Consider the following 17,447-nt stretch of genomic DNA (forward strand, 5'->3'; position numbering starts at 1 on the left):
CACCCTAGTTCACACTAGACTCACAATGTCCTCATATCTTTGGATGAGCCATATTATTACTAAGAGACAATCCGAGGACAACAAAATAGGTGAACATACCCCATCCTTGCCTTTCTAGTCAAATACATCTTGGAGATATAATCACTAGTTAGAGACATCTCGGAAAAGCTAAAAGATATGTCACCAAAAAGATAAAATCAAAAGAAAACCAAGAATTGACACGGACATCCAATGAAATCCTCAAGTTATTTGTGTTTCGTGCCACATATGTTAACATGTTTGATCTGGTCACAATATTGTTTTCCTGATAAAGGACAGGTGATGCTGAAAAACCATGTTGGTGCCAAAGTCTGCTGAAAGATTTGATTTGTTGAAATCCCACTACTGATTGTGTCTCACTTGAAACTAATTGAATCCATGAAACTAATACTCTTATTGCAAAGAAAATGAAACTTTATTGTGGATTGGTGATGCAAGTGACCTTTTATTGCAGATTGTGCATGAAAAGGAGGAATGAAAAGACGATGCCCCTCAAAACATGTGATGCTCACGGTACCACTTTCATCACTAGATTTACGATTTTGCCCCAATTACGGATTGGACCTAATTTATTATGGAAGGAAAAGGTGAAAAGGGGTTTATTATGAATGGCGAACTAATATTAGGTAGATCAATAATAAGCCATGATGGGAATGGGTAAATTTATTATGGGATGGTAGGTTGTGAGTGTGTGCAAAGTGAAAGGGTGAGATTGAATCCTGAAGGAGGGAGAAGCAAAGTCTCTACACATGGCGTCGGTAACCTAGTTTTCACCATGGCCCAAGGAACCACCGAAGTGGTTTTCACCATTGGACGAATTTAATTCTTTTTACTTTTTCCAAAAAAAAAAATTGTGTCACAAGACGCCTGTTTGCCAAGTTTTCACCATAGTGACTATTTTCTATTTTTATTATTTTTTTGTATTTTTGATATATTTTTTATATTAGGATACTCTAAAAAATTGTTTAAGACCTGCAAAGGTGCATTTTTTTAATAGGATCCTCTAAAGTTTCTCCATTTAGTGTTAAGAGATGATATGCACCTGATCCATAGACTGTTGTGATGACGTAAGGGCCAAGCTAATTTGGTTCGAACTTACCCTTCTTTTCTCTGTCTTCCTGATTCTTAGGATTTTCTCTGAGCACTAAGTCATCCACCTCAAATTTGTGAGGTTTTACCTTATGATTGTAGCTTTGACTCATTGTTTGTTGATATGCTTTCAGATGATTGAAAGCAGTTTGTCTATGCCCATCCAATAATTCCAAATCTTGTAAGCGAGAGACCCTATAATTTTCATCTTTGATTAGATTGCACAAAGAAACCCTTAGGGATGGTAACTCGACCTCAATAGGAAATATAGCTTCAACACCATCGACAATTGAATAAGGTGTGGCTCCAGTAGGTGTGCGAACACTTGTGCGATAGGCCCAAAGTGCAAGGTTGAGTTGGATATGCCAATTATAGCCAGCGTCATCGACTATCTTTTTGAGAATTTTGAGGATAGTTTTGTTAGATGCCTCAGCTTGACCATTACCTTGGAGGTAATATGGGGTGGAAAAGCGATGATGGATATGGAAACGATCACAAAGCTCACGAACATCTTGATTCTTGAATGGACGCTTGTTGTCTATGATAATGAAAAGGGGAACATTGTATCGAAAAATGATATAATTAAGGACAAAGGTTGCAATCTTCTTTTCGATGACTTGGGTAAGAGGAACGAATTCAATCCATATTGTAAAATATTTTGTGGCTGAAATAATGAATTTGTGGCCATTGGAAGAAGGAGGATGAATCTTACCTACGAGGTCGAGTCCCCATTGACAAAAGGGCCCTGGGGTGGCAATCGATTGAAATTCTTGTGTTGGTGCATGAATAAAGTCTCCATGAATCTGACACTACTTACACTTTCTGACAAACTGATATGAGTGTTTTTCCATAGTAGACCAATAGTATCCAGTCCTCATCAATTTCTTGGCTAAGGTTGGACCACTAGAGTGAGCACCACATATACCTTCATGAACCTCACATAACGCAATTTGAGCTTTATCACTTTCTAAACATCTAGGGAGAGTACCATCTAGACCCTGACAATAAAGGGTATTGGCTAAAATGACATATTGAGAGGCTTGACGAATGAAGGAACGATGTTGATTTTTAGAAAGGTTAGGTGGAAGGATATTGTCACGGAGGTAGGTGAAAATGGTACCGTACCAAGGGGAATTGGGACCAACAACACATATCATTTATGCAAGAGTGATCTCATATGAGGGAACCAAAAGATTATCCACCAAGAACTCATAGCGGGTCTCATTCTGAGGCATATCAATTAAAGAAGCAAAGGTAGCCATGGCATTTGCAACTCAATTATTATCCCTTGGAATATGTTCAAAGATTATCTGTGTGAAATATTGTTTAAACTCGTCCACCATTTTTTTGTAAGGCATTAACTTTTCATCTCTAGTCTGATAATCATCATTTGCTTGACGAATCACAAGTTGAGAGTCCCCAAAAACATGAAGTTCTTGGATCTTCCACTGAACTGAATTTGTAGTCTTGTTGTTAATGCTTCATATTCTACTATGTTATTCGTGCAAGGGAATGGCAATCGATATGAATTACGAATGGAGTCCCCTTGAGGTGTGATGAAGAGGATACTAGCTCTTGTGCCATGCTGCATGTATGAACCATCAAAATATAATTGCCAAGGCTCTGAATTTGTCACTATAAGAATGGATTCATTCAGGAATTTTGAAACAATGAGAGTGTCATCGATCATAGGTGCATTGACTAGTTGATCTACAATGGCTTGTCCTTTAATTGCTTTTTTGTCCACATATTCAATGTCGAACTCACTCAAGATCATAACCCATTTATCTAATCTGCCAGTGAGTGTCACCTAATTGAGAAGGTATTTGAGTGGATCTATCCTTGGAACAAGCTTTGTTTTATGGGTTAGCATGTAATGACGTAATTTTTGCGAGGCAAAAACTATAGCAATACATGCATGCTCAATTGGAGTGTAGTTAAGATCATAACCAATCAATGTGCGACTGATATAGTATATCGCTCTTTCTTTGCCTTCATTGTCTTATTGTGCCAAGAGTGCCCCCAGTGCTCTTTGTGTAGTTGATATGTAAACTAATAGGGGTTTTCTTGGAATAGGTGGCATCAATACTAGTGGATTCAAAAGATAATCTTTGAGAATTTGAAAAGCATGTTGACACTTATCATTCCATTTGAACTTGATATTTTTGTGAAGTAGATGCTAAAACGGATGACATTTATCTGCAATTTGCGCATTGAATCTGTGTATTGATTGGAGTCTTCCTTGTAGAGATCGAAGTTGACTAATATTCTTTGATGGTGGCATCTCTAATATAGCCCTGACTTTTGTTGGATCTGCTTCAATTCCCCTTTGTGAGATAATGTATCCAAGGAGTTTCTCGGAGGTCACCCCAAAGACACACTTCTTGGGATTTAATCTTTGTATTTTTCCAAACGTTCAAAAACCACATATAGGATATCGAGGTGTGTTTCTCTTGTTACTGACTTTCTCAAGAGATCATCAACATAGTCTTCCACAATGACATACATGAGATCATGAAAGATGGTTGTCATTGCTCTTTGATATGTAGCACCCGCATTCTTTAATCTAAAGGGCATAACATTCCAACAAAAGGTACCCCAAGGACAAGTAAATATTGTTTTATGTTGGTCTTCAGGTTCTATTTTGATTTGGTTATACCCGAAGAATCCATCCATTAATGATAACATTGCATGATCAGCTATAAGATCCAGTATCAAATCAATGTTCGGTAGAAATCGTCTTTAGGACAAGCCTTATTGATGTCTCTGAAATCTGTACATATTCTGATACTGCGATTTGGTTTACTAACATGTGCCAAGTTAGAAATCCACTTGGGGTAATCAATCAGTCTAATGAATCCAACATCCAATAATTTTTCTAGCTCTACCTTGACTAATAGTGCCACCTGCGGATGCATCTTTCTCAATTTTTGTTTTACTGGTTTAACTCATGGAGTAACTGTCAAATGATGCATTACTAGATCAGGGTCCAATCCTAGCATATCAGCATATGACAATGTAAAGTTGATTTGTTGTGATGTGAAGAAACTTATGAACTTTGATCTTTCTTTTTTCTGTTAAAGATTGTGCTAAGAAGATATTATGTGGAACTTTCTCTGTCACAATATTTGTCTTGATAGTATCCGCCACCAACATTGACGATTTCTCTTGTGTCAAACCTTCCATCCTCAGGCGCCTCAGAGAGGTTTTCACCTTCGGATACATCCTTTATTTTTACCTTTTTAGGGTTAGACAGTGCCACAATGTGGCTTTCACCATAGGACCCATGGTTTGTTTTTATTTTTATACTTTTGCGACTAGAAGGTTTGGCATCTTCTCCAAGATAAGTCGCACTATCAAGTTCTATGATCTATCCTACTTTGTGGTCCCCAAGAGGAAGATCATTCCTTGTGCCAAGGTAGTCAATAAAGGCCTCATCATTTTGAAATGTGTCTAGTTGTGGAGGCCCTTGTTGGTCCCAATCAATGAGTTGTGGATGAACGAGGGGAAGGCCATCGATGTTTTCAAAGTCAACAGGCGTGAGTGTAAAGACACAAGAGTCTTTAGGTATTTCAATGCAATCATCAGGGTCATCACTAGAACTCTCCTCATCAGCCTCGATTGTAAACGAATCCAAATTGACATTTCTAGAGGGAGACTCAGCAACAGGAGTCTTCACTCTTCGCGGTTTTGACCTAGAACCTCAATATGTTGAGGGTTCGGGATCCCAAAATGTTTTTATCCCAATTTTTCACTATCTTTCTTTTGAGATGTAGGCTCTGATAGAGTTGTTTGACCAGCTCTGAATCGTTCTCTAAACTTCTCTTCCTTTGAGGGTTCGCCTAGTTCTCTGAATGCTTTGGTGAACTCATAGTCACTGGATGATTTATCTGAACCCCATTCTTATTCGTTAGAGTCTATGGAATAGTGTTTCTCTCATTGTTGGTCATTAGTGGAGATAGAATCTGTGATTTGCAATGCTTCTTTAAAATTGTGAGTACCTAAACTGAAGGGTATGAAGCCAAGTCCTTTGGAGATTCTTGAATGTCAACTTTGGTTGCAATGGTTCAACAATTCCTTTCTTTTGTAACCCAAGAGGGCCTTTACCATCATATCCAATTTTTTGTAGGAACTTAAAGCCTTTTCCATATTTCTCACATGGTATTTTGATGTGATCTCTCCTAGATTCCTCTTCAGATTCTTTATAAAGCATTTTGTAAAGATCTTCTTCTTCCATCTCACCCCATTTTTAGAATATGGTGGGATCCCATTTTATAGTGATAGTGGATACTCTTTTAGAAGGATGTGGTCATCCATAATCTTTAGGAGAATCCATTATTTGTCTTAAATACATGGTTTGATTCAAAGTATACTCTCCCAGGCCATTGTCCTTGTGTTTTCCTTTTAGCTCACCTTGTTTTGATGTAGAAGGTTTTAATGATTCTGGGTCCACAAATGTTGATGATGGAGTTGCTTTTCTATTAACTGGAATTATTATCTCTAATCTTGGTCACGGGTTATTGCAATATATGAATGGATTTGGATCACCTTTTACTGTTATTTTGACTCTATTGTAAGGGAATTTAATACATTAATGATATGTTGATGGTACTACTCTCACTTCATGTATCCATGGGCATCCCAAGAGTATATTATATGTAAGATCTAGATCAAGGACTTGACAAACCACATCCTTCGTAACTAGCCCAACTCTCAGAGGTAAGATGATTGTTCCATTGGATGAGTGTTCTTAGTCTTCATACGCTTTAATGGTGATCTTATTTTTTGAATTCACAGTTTGTTCAGAGTATGCCAATTGTATAATAGTATTTAATGTACAAATTTTCAAACCTACTCCTCCATCTATCAAGACTTGTTTGATACGGCTTTTATGGAGAAAGGCTTCAATGTGGAGAGGTGCATTGTGTGGTTGGCATACGGATACATCATCAACTTTTGTGAGTGTAAGGCAATGTGGAGAGGAAAGATATCCAACCATGGCTTGAAATTGGTCAGCATTTATATCAGTGGGTACGAAGATTTCTCTCAATGCTTTATCAAGAATGGCCTTATGTGAAGGGGATATACGCAAAATCTTAAGGATGGAAATGAGGGTTGATGTCTTCCCTAACTGGTCTACAAGGTCATACTCATTTTTGGTGGATGATGAAGTTGTGGTCTTAGGTGGAACGCCTTGCAAGGTGATTTTACCTTGATGAGTTGTGGCATTACATTTGGAGGTTTCATCATTAGATTGTTAAGAAGATGGTCTAGTGCCTTTCAAAATAACTTTACTCCTTTGGGTATAACCTTCGAGAGTTTTGTCCTTCATAATAATAGTAGAAACATGATTATACATTGAATTGTGGTTAACGGTAGAATCATAATCATAGGACATCTTAGCATAATTAGCTTTATTATCTGCTTTGGCTTTTCCTTTATCATGTTTAGGGAATGGCTCCTTAAACATCGCATGTTCCTCATGGAGGTATGACCATCAACTTCTATGTCACCCTTGTCAATAATATCTTGTATAATATTCTTTAATCTGTGACAATTACCAGTTGCATGCCCTTTGCTATTGTGATACTCACAATACTCATCATCATTCCACCATGCAGGTTTTAATTTTGGTTCATAAGGTGGATTGTTTGGTATTGTTATAAGCTTGTTTTCAACCAGTTTTTTAAATGTCTCAATTGGCTCTCTCAATGGAGTGTATTTTCTTCGAGGCTTTGATGGTCTTTGAGTGTTTACTTGATTGTTCGAGTTCGATGAACTTGCACGGGGAAAAGTTATCTTTGTTTTTACCATATTTGTTTCTACTACCCCATCATTGAATGTGTTCTTGTTCTTGTTCCAAAAGAGGGCTTTGTCTTTCCCATTTGATTCCTCTTTACTATCCTTGAGTAGCTTAATGGTGTCTTGTTCAATAAGGACTTTCTCAACTACCAATCTCTTTTCTATGACTTCCTTAAAGGTAGACAAACAAGCTTTTCTTAGTTCATATCCAATATCCTTGTTAACATTTTGAGTAAACATTTCCACCATTTGTTTATGTGGGATATCACAAGAGCATCAACTAGCAAGACCTCTCCATCGCTATAAGAATGAAGCAAAGGACTCTTCATTTTTCTATTTAGTATTGCACAAAGTAGTCGCTAACACATCTGTTTCAATATTGTATGAGAAGTGTTGTATGAAAGCTTCTACTAAATCACTTCATGACTTGATTCCAGGTGGAAGTTGGGAGAACCATTCCATAGCTTTTCCACCTAAACTTTGTGGGAACAATCTCATCAAGTATGTTTCCTCGTTGGCTACCTCATTACATGTGAAAAAATCTCTTATGTGTGCCTTAGGATCTCCCTTGCCTCTATACTTATCAAATTTTGGTGTCACAAAATGTGGAGGAAATGGAGGCATTGGAATACTTTTGTCAAATGGATAAGGACATATGTATTTCATTGTGTACTCGTGCTTTGGTGCATTTATGTCTACCATTTGTTTTTGCAAATCCTTGATTTGTTGTTGCAAGTCATTCTTAGGTGGTGTCTTTTCTCTTTGAGTTAGTACCATGCTTGAGCCACCAGGCGGAGGAGGGATATAATGCATAAATGGGTGATATTGGTCATAGATCTGTTAATATGGAGGAGGAACATAGTTGTAGCTAGCATATGGACCACTTGGTATGGTATTATAATGAGGAGCACTAGGTCTAGGTCAATTATACATGTCATGACTATGAGGATAGGAGGTATCATAAGAATGATCTTGGATATTGCCCCCAAATTTGACACGGGGTCTCCTTGTGTCAAGATTTTGAATGTTCCCTTGAGTATAACTATGTGTATTGGTATGATCTTGGGTGTTATCAAGAGCATCTATATTAGCATTTCTTCTCCATGTAAAAGGACAATTATGGGGTTGTTCATGATAGTTCCTAGCAAATTTGGTGTGAGTGTGGGTGTTGGTAACTTCGGGTTTTTGAAATAAGGACGAGGGTGGCTCAGGCATGAAACGTTCTCTTCTATTACCACCAGTATGTCCTCTAGGATTTTCATTTGCTTGATTCATTTGATTAGGATCCTCCTCTAAAATTTGTGACATATGAAAATCATGAGGTAGCCTTATTCCACTTTGTGTCGTAACTTGAAAGAAGTATTGTCTATCTCTTCTCATGATTTCTTCAACCAATCTATTGAACCTTGGATCTAGGATATTCTCTTCAATGTTCTCGGAAGTGATAGATGCATTGTCATTATCATTGTTGTTCTCAATGTCAATGTCTGGTATATTACTACGACTCTCAAATGGGTTGAAAAATTCATCTCTATCAAACTCATAGGTACTCATGTTGAGAGATCTTAGAGCGTCCTCATCTTCTCTTCTAGACTTTGTGAACGGGTTCCAACCATGAACAAAATCTTGGCTAAAATGAAAGATGAAAGAAAATGTGAAGATTATGGAATACCAAAAGGGATATGAGATGAAATGAATCTAGGGTTGTCTTGAAAAGCCCAAAAATGTAAGTCCAAGATATGTGTGATCTAAAGTAAGGTGTGGCTTCCAAAGAGATGATAGATCTCTTGATGATGTAAGTTGACCTTGACTAAAGAGGACCAAGTGGGACCCTAAGATGATAGATCTGATGCGGGAACCACCTAGTGATATGTTATAGTATGTTTACAAGATATGATGAGGACCATAAGGCAACCTTTTGACTCTAGCTTGAAAGATGTGTTTTTGCAAATGAGGGAAAATGGTTGAAAATGCATGACAAGGTTAAGGACTAATTGACTAAAGATGAAGCCCTAAAAAGGAAGTTGCCTTGGAAGCTCTTTTGATCTCCAAACCTAAGTACGTTTTCCTTGACAACTTTTGCAAAATTTTCTTCTCTGAAACACAGATGCGGTTTCTTTATGACTGATAGTTGTTTTATGAACACACGTGACTTAAAGCAACCCAGATGCAATTTTACATCATAGGCACAGTTTAATGTCACAGACGTGGTTATGAGAATTTTATGAATTTGTCCAAATGTGTAATTGTTGAATGTGACCAAATCTTGATGTTGAATGTCTTGTGGCAAGAAAACATAGCAAACAATGAAGACATAATCTCTGAAGGTTTTTTTGTCCAAAATGTTTTGTGTATGTTCAAAAGATTTCCACTGGTATAGCACAAATTGAAGACACTTGAAAACATGCACAACCTAGGCTGGAAAGAGAAATCATTCAATGAGGCCCCCGCGATAAAGAAATACCTCAAACAAGCGAACAACTAGAGATTCTAGTAGCACTGGCTCCACCACCACAGCACTCACTGCTCAAGAATACCAGATTCTCTTACCTCAAAAGACCAAAGATCAAATGAGGAATTCATGTCTCAACATGAAAGGGTACATGAGGGGTATTTACGGGGTATGATCCACTCTCCTTAAACCATCAAATGTAAGGATTTTTGGCCTCTAAAACAAAAGGTATTTAGTGGGGGAACTTCTACGGTTCTTGGTGTCTACCCATGCGGCGGTGACTCATTTAAGAACCCACTCCTAAACCCCAAAGAGGATTTTTAACACATCGTCACCAACTCATTGCGGATTTTGCTTAACATATTAATTTATATAGCGGGCAGAAAAAATATCGCTTGAGTCATGCTCTCTCACTTGGCCTTATGGGCTACCAGAGAGATAGGCCCTCCTACTTAAAAAGAAAATGATAACAATTTCTCTTACACCCAAAGTCCAATGGAAGGCAAGGGGAGAGGATATTTTTCTTATCACCTCTAGGGATATAAACATAAAGTGTACAAAACACACCAAGCACTTCAAACAAGTTCTTTAACCCCAAAATGAAAAAGATGTGACCCTAATTAAACTAGAAATGCAAACACACCTAGATTACCCCTGTAACAAAATAATTAGTAGTTTTGATAAACTACACCCACTTGCAAACACACTTGTAAGGTTAATTTTAGAAAATCCAAATCCAAATGTGAAAAGGGGCAATACATTTTTTTCCTTTTAAACAACTACACCACTTTGTTAGTCCAAGCAAGAGGTTAGGCCTAAAACCCTAAAATCAAAAGCAAAATGAAAACTAAAAAATCAAAAACGCAGTTATACCAATCACAGACGCAAAAACAGAATGTGGACGCAAAAAGGTCGAACGCAGACATGATATCAGTGATCCTGAACTTGCAAAGCACAGATCAAAAACAAAAACACACAAAGAAGCGACATAGACGCAATTTCTTGCCATAAACGTGGAAATACTGAACTCAGACGTGGAGACGGGAACTAGGACCTACAAAACACAGCAAAGACAAAAACGTGAAAACCAAAAGCGAAAACGCGCAGACACAGAAACCTGTAACCCAGACGTGAAAATAGAAGCCTAAACCTGCAAACACAAAGCAAAACACAGATGTGAAGATGGCAAAGATGCAATTTCCAGACGCAGACGCAGAAATAAGTATCACAAAAGTGGAAACAAGAGATCTGGACCTATGAACACAAAGCAAAATATAGACACAAAAAGATCTAATGCAAATGCAATTTCCGATCATAGACGCAAAAAAAAAAGTCGCAGACGCGCAATAATTCGAAATCGTCATTGATATGTCCTGCAACTTAATAAAAAAAACCAAATCTGCCAACAAAATGTTAGAAAGAGAAGGGACAAGAGTCCCACCAGACATACCAAAATGTATACAATGAAAAATGATGATGACAAACTATTGCAAAACCACAAAGATCCAACCACAACAAACCTTAGTTCTACAATAAAGCATTCACCATACACCAATGAAGATACCTAAGAACATGCAAATTAACAAATTGAACAATAATACCATTCGCATGTCAAGTAGGGTTTTAATCTTCATTGTCTCCTATCTCCATTGATCTTGTTTGGTATATTTGCTCTTAGATTTTGTTTGTGCACAAGAGCTCAACAAAGAACGGATTGTGGTTGTGAAGCCACTTGATCACAAGAAGGCTTGATTGCATAAAGTCTAATTAAGGTTGATAATGATGAAAAAATCCTCTTATATAGAAGATGCTTTAGAAAAAGGAGGGATAAGATTAAGAGGTGAAAGAAATAAATGGTCGGCTAGGATTAAAGGGTAATGAAGGGGGTAGGTAGAGGAAAATTAAGAGATAAATGATATAGATCATAGAGAAGAAAAAGCTAATGAATTTAACTAAATAAAGATTTACTTAATTAATAGAAGAAGTGGGACTAATTAAATAAATAAAATATTTATTTAATTTAAGGAAAGATAATTTAAATAAATAAAAATATTTATTTAAATGAGAAAAAGACTTATAAGAGGCTAAATGAATTAATTAAAAAAATAAAAATCTATTTAATTAATAGAAAGCTTAGAATAAAATAATTAAATAAATAAAAATATTTATTTAATTAAACTAGGACAATTTTAGGTGTCTACAGGTATAAACAATGGCAAGCTTAAGCATACATCAAATATATATAATGTTAATGATTCACACATTTTTCCTTCATGCATAATATAATAATTTGTGAATGCATCAGATATACGCAATGTGACCATCTCATGCACCCATCACATACACAATATGAATAACTTAAACATCGCAAGTTCACATGAAGATCAACTTGCAAAACAAAAGTGGGTGCAACCTACTAACATGCATCATCACACTAAGTAATTCGCTAACACAATCACATATGTAAATGCATCTAAAAAATGAAAGTCAATGCATACCATACTACATAACGGATCCCATTGTTTTCCTAATCCATTACAATCTATGATGACAAGTAAGCATCCCATACTAATTTTTTGCCTTAATTGACAAGGGCATAAGGTGATTGACTAACACATGAAGTAACCAAATAGCTCTAGGATGTGACATTATTGCATTCATCTTAGTAGGAGAATAACATCACAAATCTTCAGTGGTTAGAATATGCAAAGAAACTACATGAGAGAGTGCAAGATAAAGACTCTCCATCGGTAATCAAGTCAAGAACTAAGCTCTTCACTTCAAACAATATTAAAGAAGGAATTAAAAAACTTGCAACAGGTAAAGCCCGAGATATAGATGGCTTACAAGCAGAATATTTAAGATGGGGCATGGAAATTCTCACACTGCACATTAAAAGAATATTCAATGGGGTCATTCAAAATGGATTTTCAACAAATTGGACAACTAGTATTGTCAACCCCTTGCATAAGAGTGGTGACATCAACAATCCCTCAAACTATCTCACTATAATGATCAATCCTCTTTTTGGTAAACTTTAGAGGAGCATGATAGAAAGATGAATCAATATTTGGGCTTTAGACTGAAAAAAAGGGAAGGAGGGCGAAAGGGTAGGCAAGATTTAGACCAAAACATTCCACCATTGACCATTGCATTACCCTCAAACACTTGATTGAAAAGGTTTGGGACAAAAAAAGAGACGAGGTCTTTTGCTGCTTTGTTGATTTCAAGAGAGCTTTCGACACAGTACCTAGAAATGCAATAAACTATGGTGCACATGGAAGAATTGGAAATTCTAGAACATTATAGAGTTGTTGTCCATAGGTTGTATGACCAAGTCTGGGCCAAACTCCGCACCAAACAGGGATTATCGGAATGCTTTGGAAGTGACATTGGGGTCAAGCAGGGCTACCCACTTTCTCCCACCTTATTTGGGTTATACATTGACAAACTAGAGGATTGGATAGATAAGTTTGGTGAAAGGGGAGTTCATTTGACCAATTATGTAATAAAATTGCTCCTATATGTTGATGATCTTATCTTAATGGCAAAATCAGCACCAGATTTGGAGAAACAATTGAAGGCCTTAGAATTTTTTTCCATGAAGCAGCGATGCAAGTAAACACTACTAGCAAAACAAAGATCATGATCTTTACCTTGAAGAGAAAGAAGGTTCATAGGGAATTTGTTTTTTAGGGCAGCCCATTACAAATGGTCAATGAATTTAAATACCTTGGCCTTAATTTCCACAATAAACTCAACTGGGAAACATGCAGAGTGAAAAGGATCCGAGGATGGAAAGCCTTATAGTCATTGCAAAATAGATGTAGAAGAGTTGAGTTATGGGACTAGAAAACTAAAAAGACTCTCTTTGGCCTTCTTGTTGTTTCGGTGGTCTTATATGGTTGTGAGGTATGGGGCAACAACACTTCAGAAAGTAAATGGAGACAAATAGAGAGATTACAAAAACACTTAATCACAAATAGCCTCAAAATTAAATCATTCGTTCCATACGAGATTGTTCTAGCACAAGCGGGGGCTTTCCCTATTGAGGCAGCAACTATGGCCCAGTTACTAAGTTATTTAAAGAGTAGAAAACATAGAGACACATCGTTGGCCAAAAATACCAGCAGAAGAGAAGGTAGAAAGAAGAAAGAAAACTTGGATGAAGCAAAACATTAAGTGGTTGAATAAATGGAGTATTTGCATAAGTGATTGCCCAAATAACAAAAAAGAACTAAAAAAGTACATGCAAGGAAAAGTTTAAAGAAAACATGTGGACTGGACAACTTGGGAGAAAAAATATATATTATATTAGACATTTCAATCCTACACGTGACCATACACAAAAGAATTACATTGGAATGGATATAAAATGGAAAGCAAAAATGTTAATTGCTCAAATCAAGACTAGTTCACATCAACTTAGGTATGAAACTGGGAGATGGATGATACCTAAAGAGGAGTGGGCAGATAGGAAATGTAGATATTGCACCCAAGGGGTTGTGGAGACAGAATGGCACTATATCATGGAATGTCCAGCTTACAATGGTATCTGAATTCACTACATTGACATGCTAAATGTAAACACCTTGAGTAGTTTATTTGAAGAAGATAAGATAACAAGATTCACAGATTTATTGATCAAATTACATAGTTTAAGATCCAAGATGTAGAAGGAAATGGAAAAAGAGGTTTAGCAGATTGTTCTTGGTCTTTGCATACTCTTCTTTTGCTAGCTACCCGTGGGTTCCATAGGTTGTTTGGCCTCGTAGATGTTATTAAAAGCATTCATTCATCCTATTACCTGGTTCATTGACACCTACCCTTCATATGTCTGTCAGAGGGTTGAAGTATTAGAGTTGCCACTTGAAGCATACCAAAGAGCCATCGGAGGTTAGGCTTCGGAGATGCTTTCCAACATGTGCCAAGAATTGTAATTGTCGGATGTCAAGGATTGGGTGTGCCACTTACCTCACGTCAACTCTCGACATATGCCAAGGGGCAATTAGATGTCAAGGCTTGGGGTTGCAGTCCGATAAATGCCAAGTCAAAAGGGAAGAAATAGAAAAAAATTGTAAGGCCAACCTGTAATGTGACATGTAGTATTCAAATTCAAGCCTTAATGCCATTTTGGGTCTAGAGCGACTAGTCTTGTCCTTTGTGTGAAGAGCGTATAAAACTAAGAAAGTATTTCAGTGGTGAGCATCCAAGTTACTCTATTTGTTGGACACACTGTATTCTCAGTCTTTCTATAAAAAAAACCCCATAGTTGGCTGCTGTCAGTAAACAAAAACCTATTGGTTGTTGAAATCAAAGTACACAAACCCTTGGGTTCTTGAAGGTGTTCTCACTCAAGAAGTGTGTAGGAGCTTTAAGGAGTGATAGGAAAGTTTAATAGTTTCATTTAAGCTTGTTGGTTGTGTAATGATTTTTATCATAATTCTATTGGTTGTAGAAATCAGAACTATGTCGATATAAGAAGTTGTCAATGTTTGATTCATTTTATACAAATATCTGTCATTGTCCCGTTAATAACATCTAATTGTTCTTCTTTTGGATATGATTGGTGAAGATTATGTTTATATTTCAAATTTACTGTTTTCCATTATTTCGACTTGAAGATCCATGTTCTACTTCACCATATCTCAGGCCCTGATTCTTTATGTTCTTTGTTGGTAATATCGGCTTTATGACACTTGATGTTGTGCCCCCAAGCCTGCAGTACCATTGTAACAATTTAGTTCATATACCCAAGGTTCCATCACCACTCGATGACTTTCTCATGGGAGTGAAATAGAAAGAATATATAATTTAGAAAACCAAGCTATATAGTTGGATGTCACAAACAACGTAGTGTTCTCCCTCCCATGGCCTTAATTACAATATGCTATTGTGAGTTGCTTTGCTTCCGGCAAATGTATGCTGTTCCTTTTACAATGTTCGTTGTGGTTTGAGATTTTGGAAATCCTTGGATTCATGCGCAGCTCTACATGCTGAAGATAGTTTTGGTTCCTAATTTATCCTTTAAGCTCTGACTGTTACTTTTGTTTTCATAGAAATTATGTATTACGTGCACAAGCAGAAGGCGATCCTAGAAGCTTTTTTCCATCCAGGATCTTTTTTTTCAGAGTTTGGAAACTTCCAAGTTAACCGTGTTGCAAATTTTGAACCACCATTTAGCCCAGAGAAGATCTGCATAAACATTAAAAAAACGCAATTTGAAGTGTGCTGCATCGCTAGTACCTCAACACATGGGACACTTAATTGTCTCTGAACACAAAATGACTCTAATTTGTTTCACGTAAAATGTTATTTTCATGTTTTTTAAACTCAACCTTCTGCATAAGTATTAGAGATTATTTATTCAGAATACGAACCATGCAGACATTTTCCAATTTCATATGCAAATTTATTATATTCAGGAATGAGATAATTCAATGATAATGTTTTAATTGATTTGCAGAATGAGAAGATGAGATAAATTTTTGAGTACGTAAATGCATATTTAAACTTTAAAATCTAACCAAGAATTAACATTTTAGTAGTGGTTAATGGCATTTAGTATGTTGGTACTGGGTCATGCTCCTACTAGGTGGCTGTGATGAAGGGCTTGGACCCATGTTTAATGGTAATTCAAACCTCCATTATGCTCCAAAGAGGCCAGAGTTAACATTTTAGTAGAGGTTAATGGCATTTAGTATGTTGGTACTGGGTCATGCTCCTACTACTAGGTGGCTGTGATGAAGCGCTTGGACCCATGTTTAATGGTAATTCAAACCTCCATTATGCTCCAAAGAGGCCAGGGAATCACTTGTTCGTTCATATTTACCAATTAAAAAAAAATACTTTTCGTTCATATTTACCAATTAAAAAAAAATACTTTTTTAAGCTAAGAAAGATTACATTACAGACATTAAGTTTCCACAATCTATATGATTGTAATCAGCTGTTTGTGAAATTTTTTGCATCAACATTTCTCATCGCCATCACCATCGCACTCCATGACCATCATCATGATGTTAGTGAGCAAGCAGAGATGAAAAATGATGGATCACAGAATGTGATCCGAAACATTGATGAAAAAATAAAAAATCACACAATCTAATCCAGAAACAGCTGATTCCAAGATTGCATTCCCAACCCAAAGAGTATCCAAAACCTTGGGTCTCACATGGAAGCCCTCATTTTTTCGGTCTATAAGTTAGCCCACTGTTATGCTTTTTGTCCTTCACCTTTCCCAGAAAAAAACTATACCCGCTTATGAAGATTCAAATACAGCTAGCAAATTCAATAAATAAAAGGGTTATGCACCTCAACAACACATTTTGAAAAGCAGAAGATTAAAATGCTGTACATTGTTATGATAGATTCAAACCTTATTCTTGGAGGGTGCTTTCAATTGCTTTGAACTAATTATGTATGTCGCAGAAGTTTTATAACCATGTTGATGGTGTTTTTAATTAAATAACCTACTTTTAATGACAAAAAAATATTAATTAGGTAACATAAAAATTTAAAATCTAACTGTAAAATATATAAATAACATAGAAGCTTGAAAACACTTGTTACAAGAATCAAATCCCAACCCTATACGGTTTTATAGTTTGAAGTAAAGAGTGATAACCATGGATAAACACGTAATCTTTGGTAAGACTATCTATCATCTTCATCGCTAAACATGAATTGCACAATGGATTCCACAAGTTAAACCTACCAAACCTTATCTCTGTTAATTTAAATTAGCTAGTGATTTAATCAGGGATGGTCAGATAAAGGACCATTTATGCCAATAGTCCTGAGTAATTATATGGAGATTTTAATCAGGACGGCTCAAATAAAGCATGGATTATGCCAAATGTCTTTAATCTCCTGTAGCACATACATCTCAATGGTATTGTTTTCAAGAATTACGAAGACTTGGTTATGTTTTATATAACATCTAAGCACTAGATGCAGAACTTAAAACTAATAGTTTTTTTAAAACCATGTTCTTCATCTACACCATAACTGCATCCTATATACAATAATCGACAGTGTAAAGTTAAAATAATCTCAACTACTT

Source organism: Cryptomeria japonica, chromosome 3 (assembly GCF_030272615.1).
Source record: "Cryptomeria japonica chromosome 3, Sugi_1.0, whole genome shotgun sequence".
In the NCBI taxonomy this organism is placed as follows: domain Eukaryota; kingdom Viridiplantae; phylum Streptophyta; class Pinopsida; order Cupressales; family Cupressaceae; genus Cryptomeria; species Cryptomeria japonica.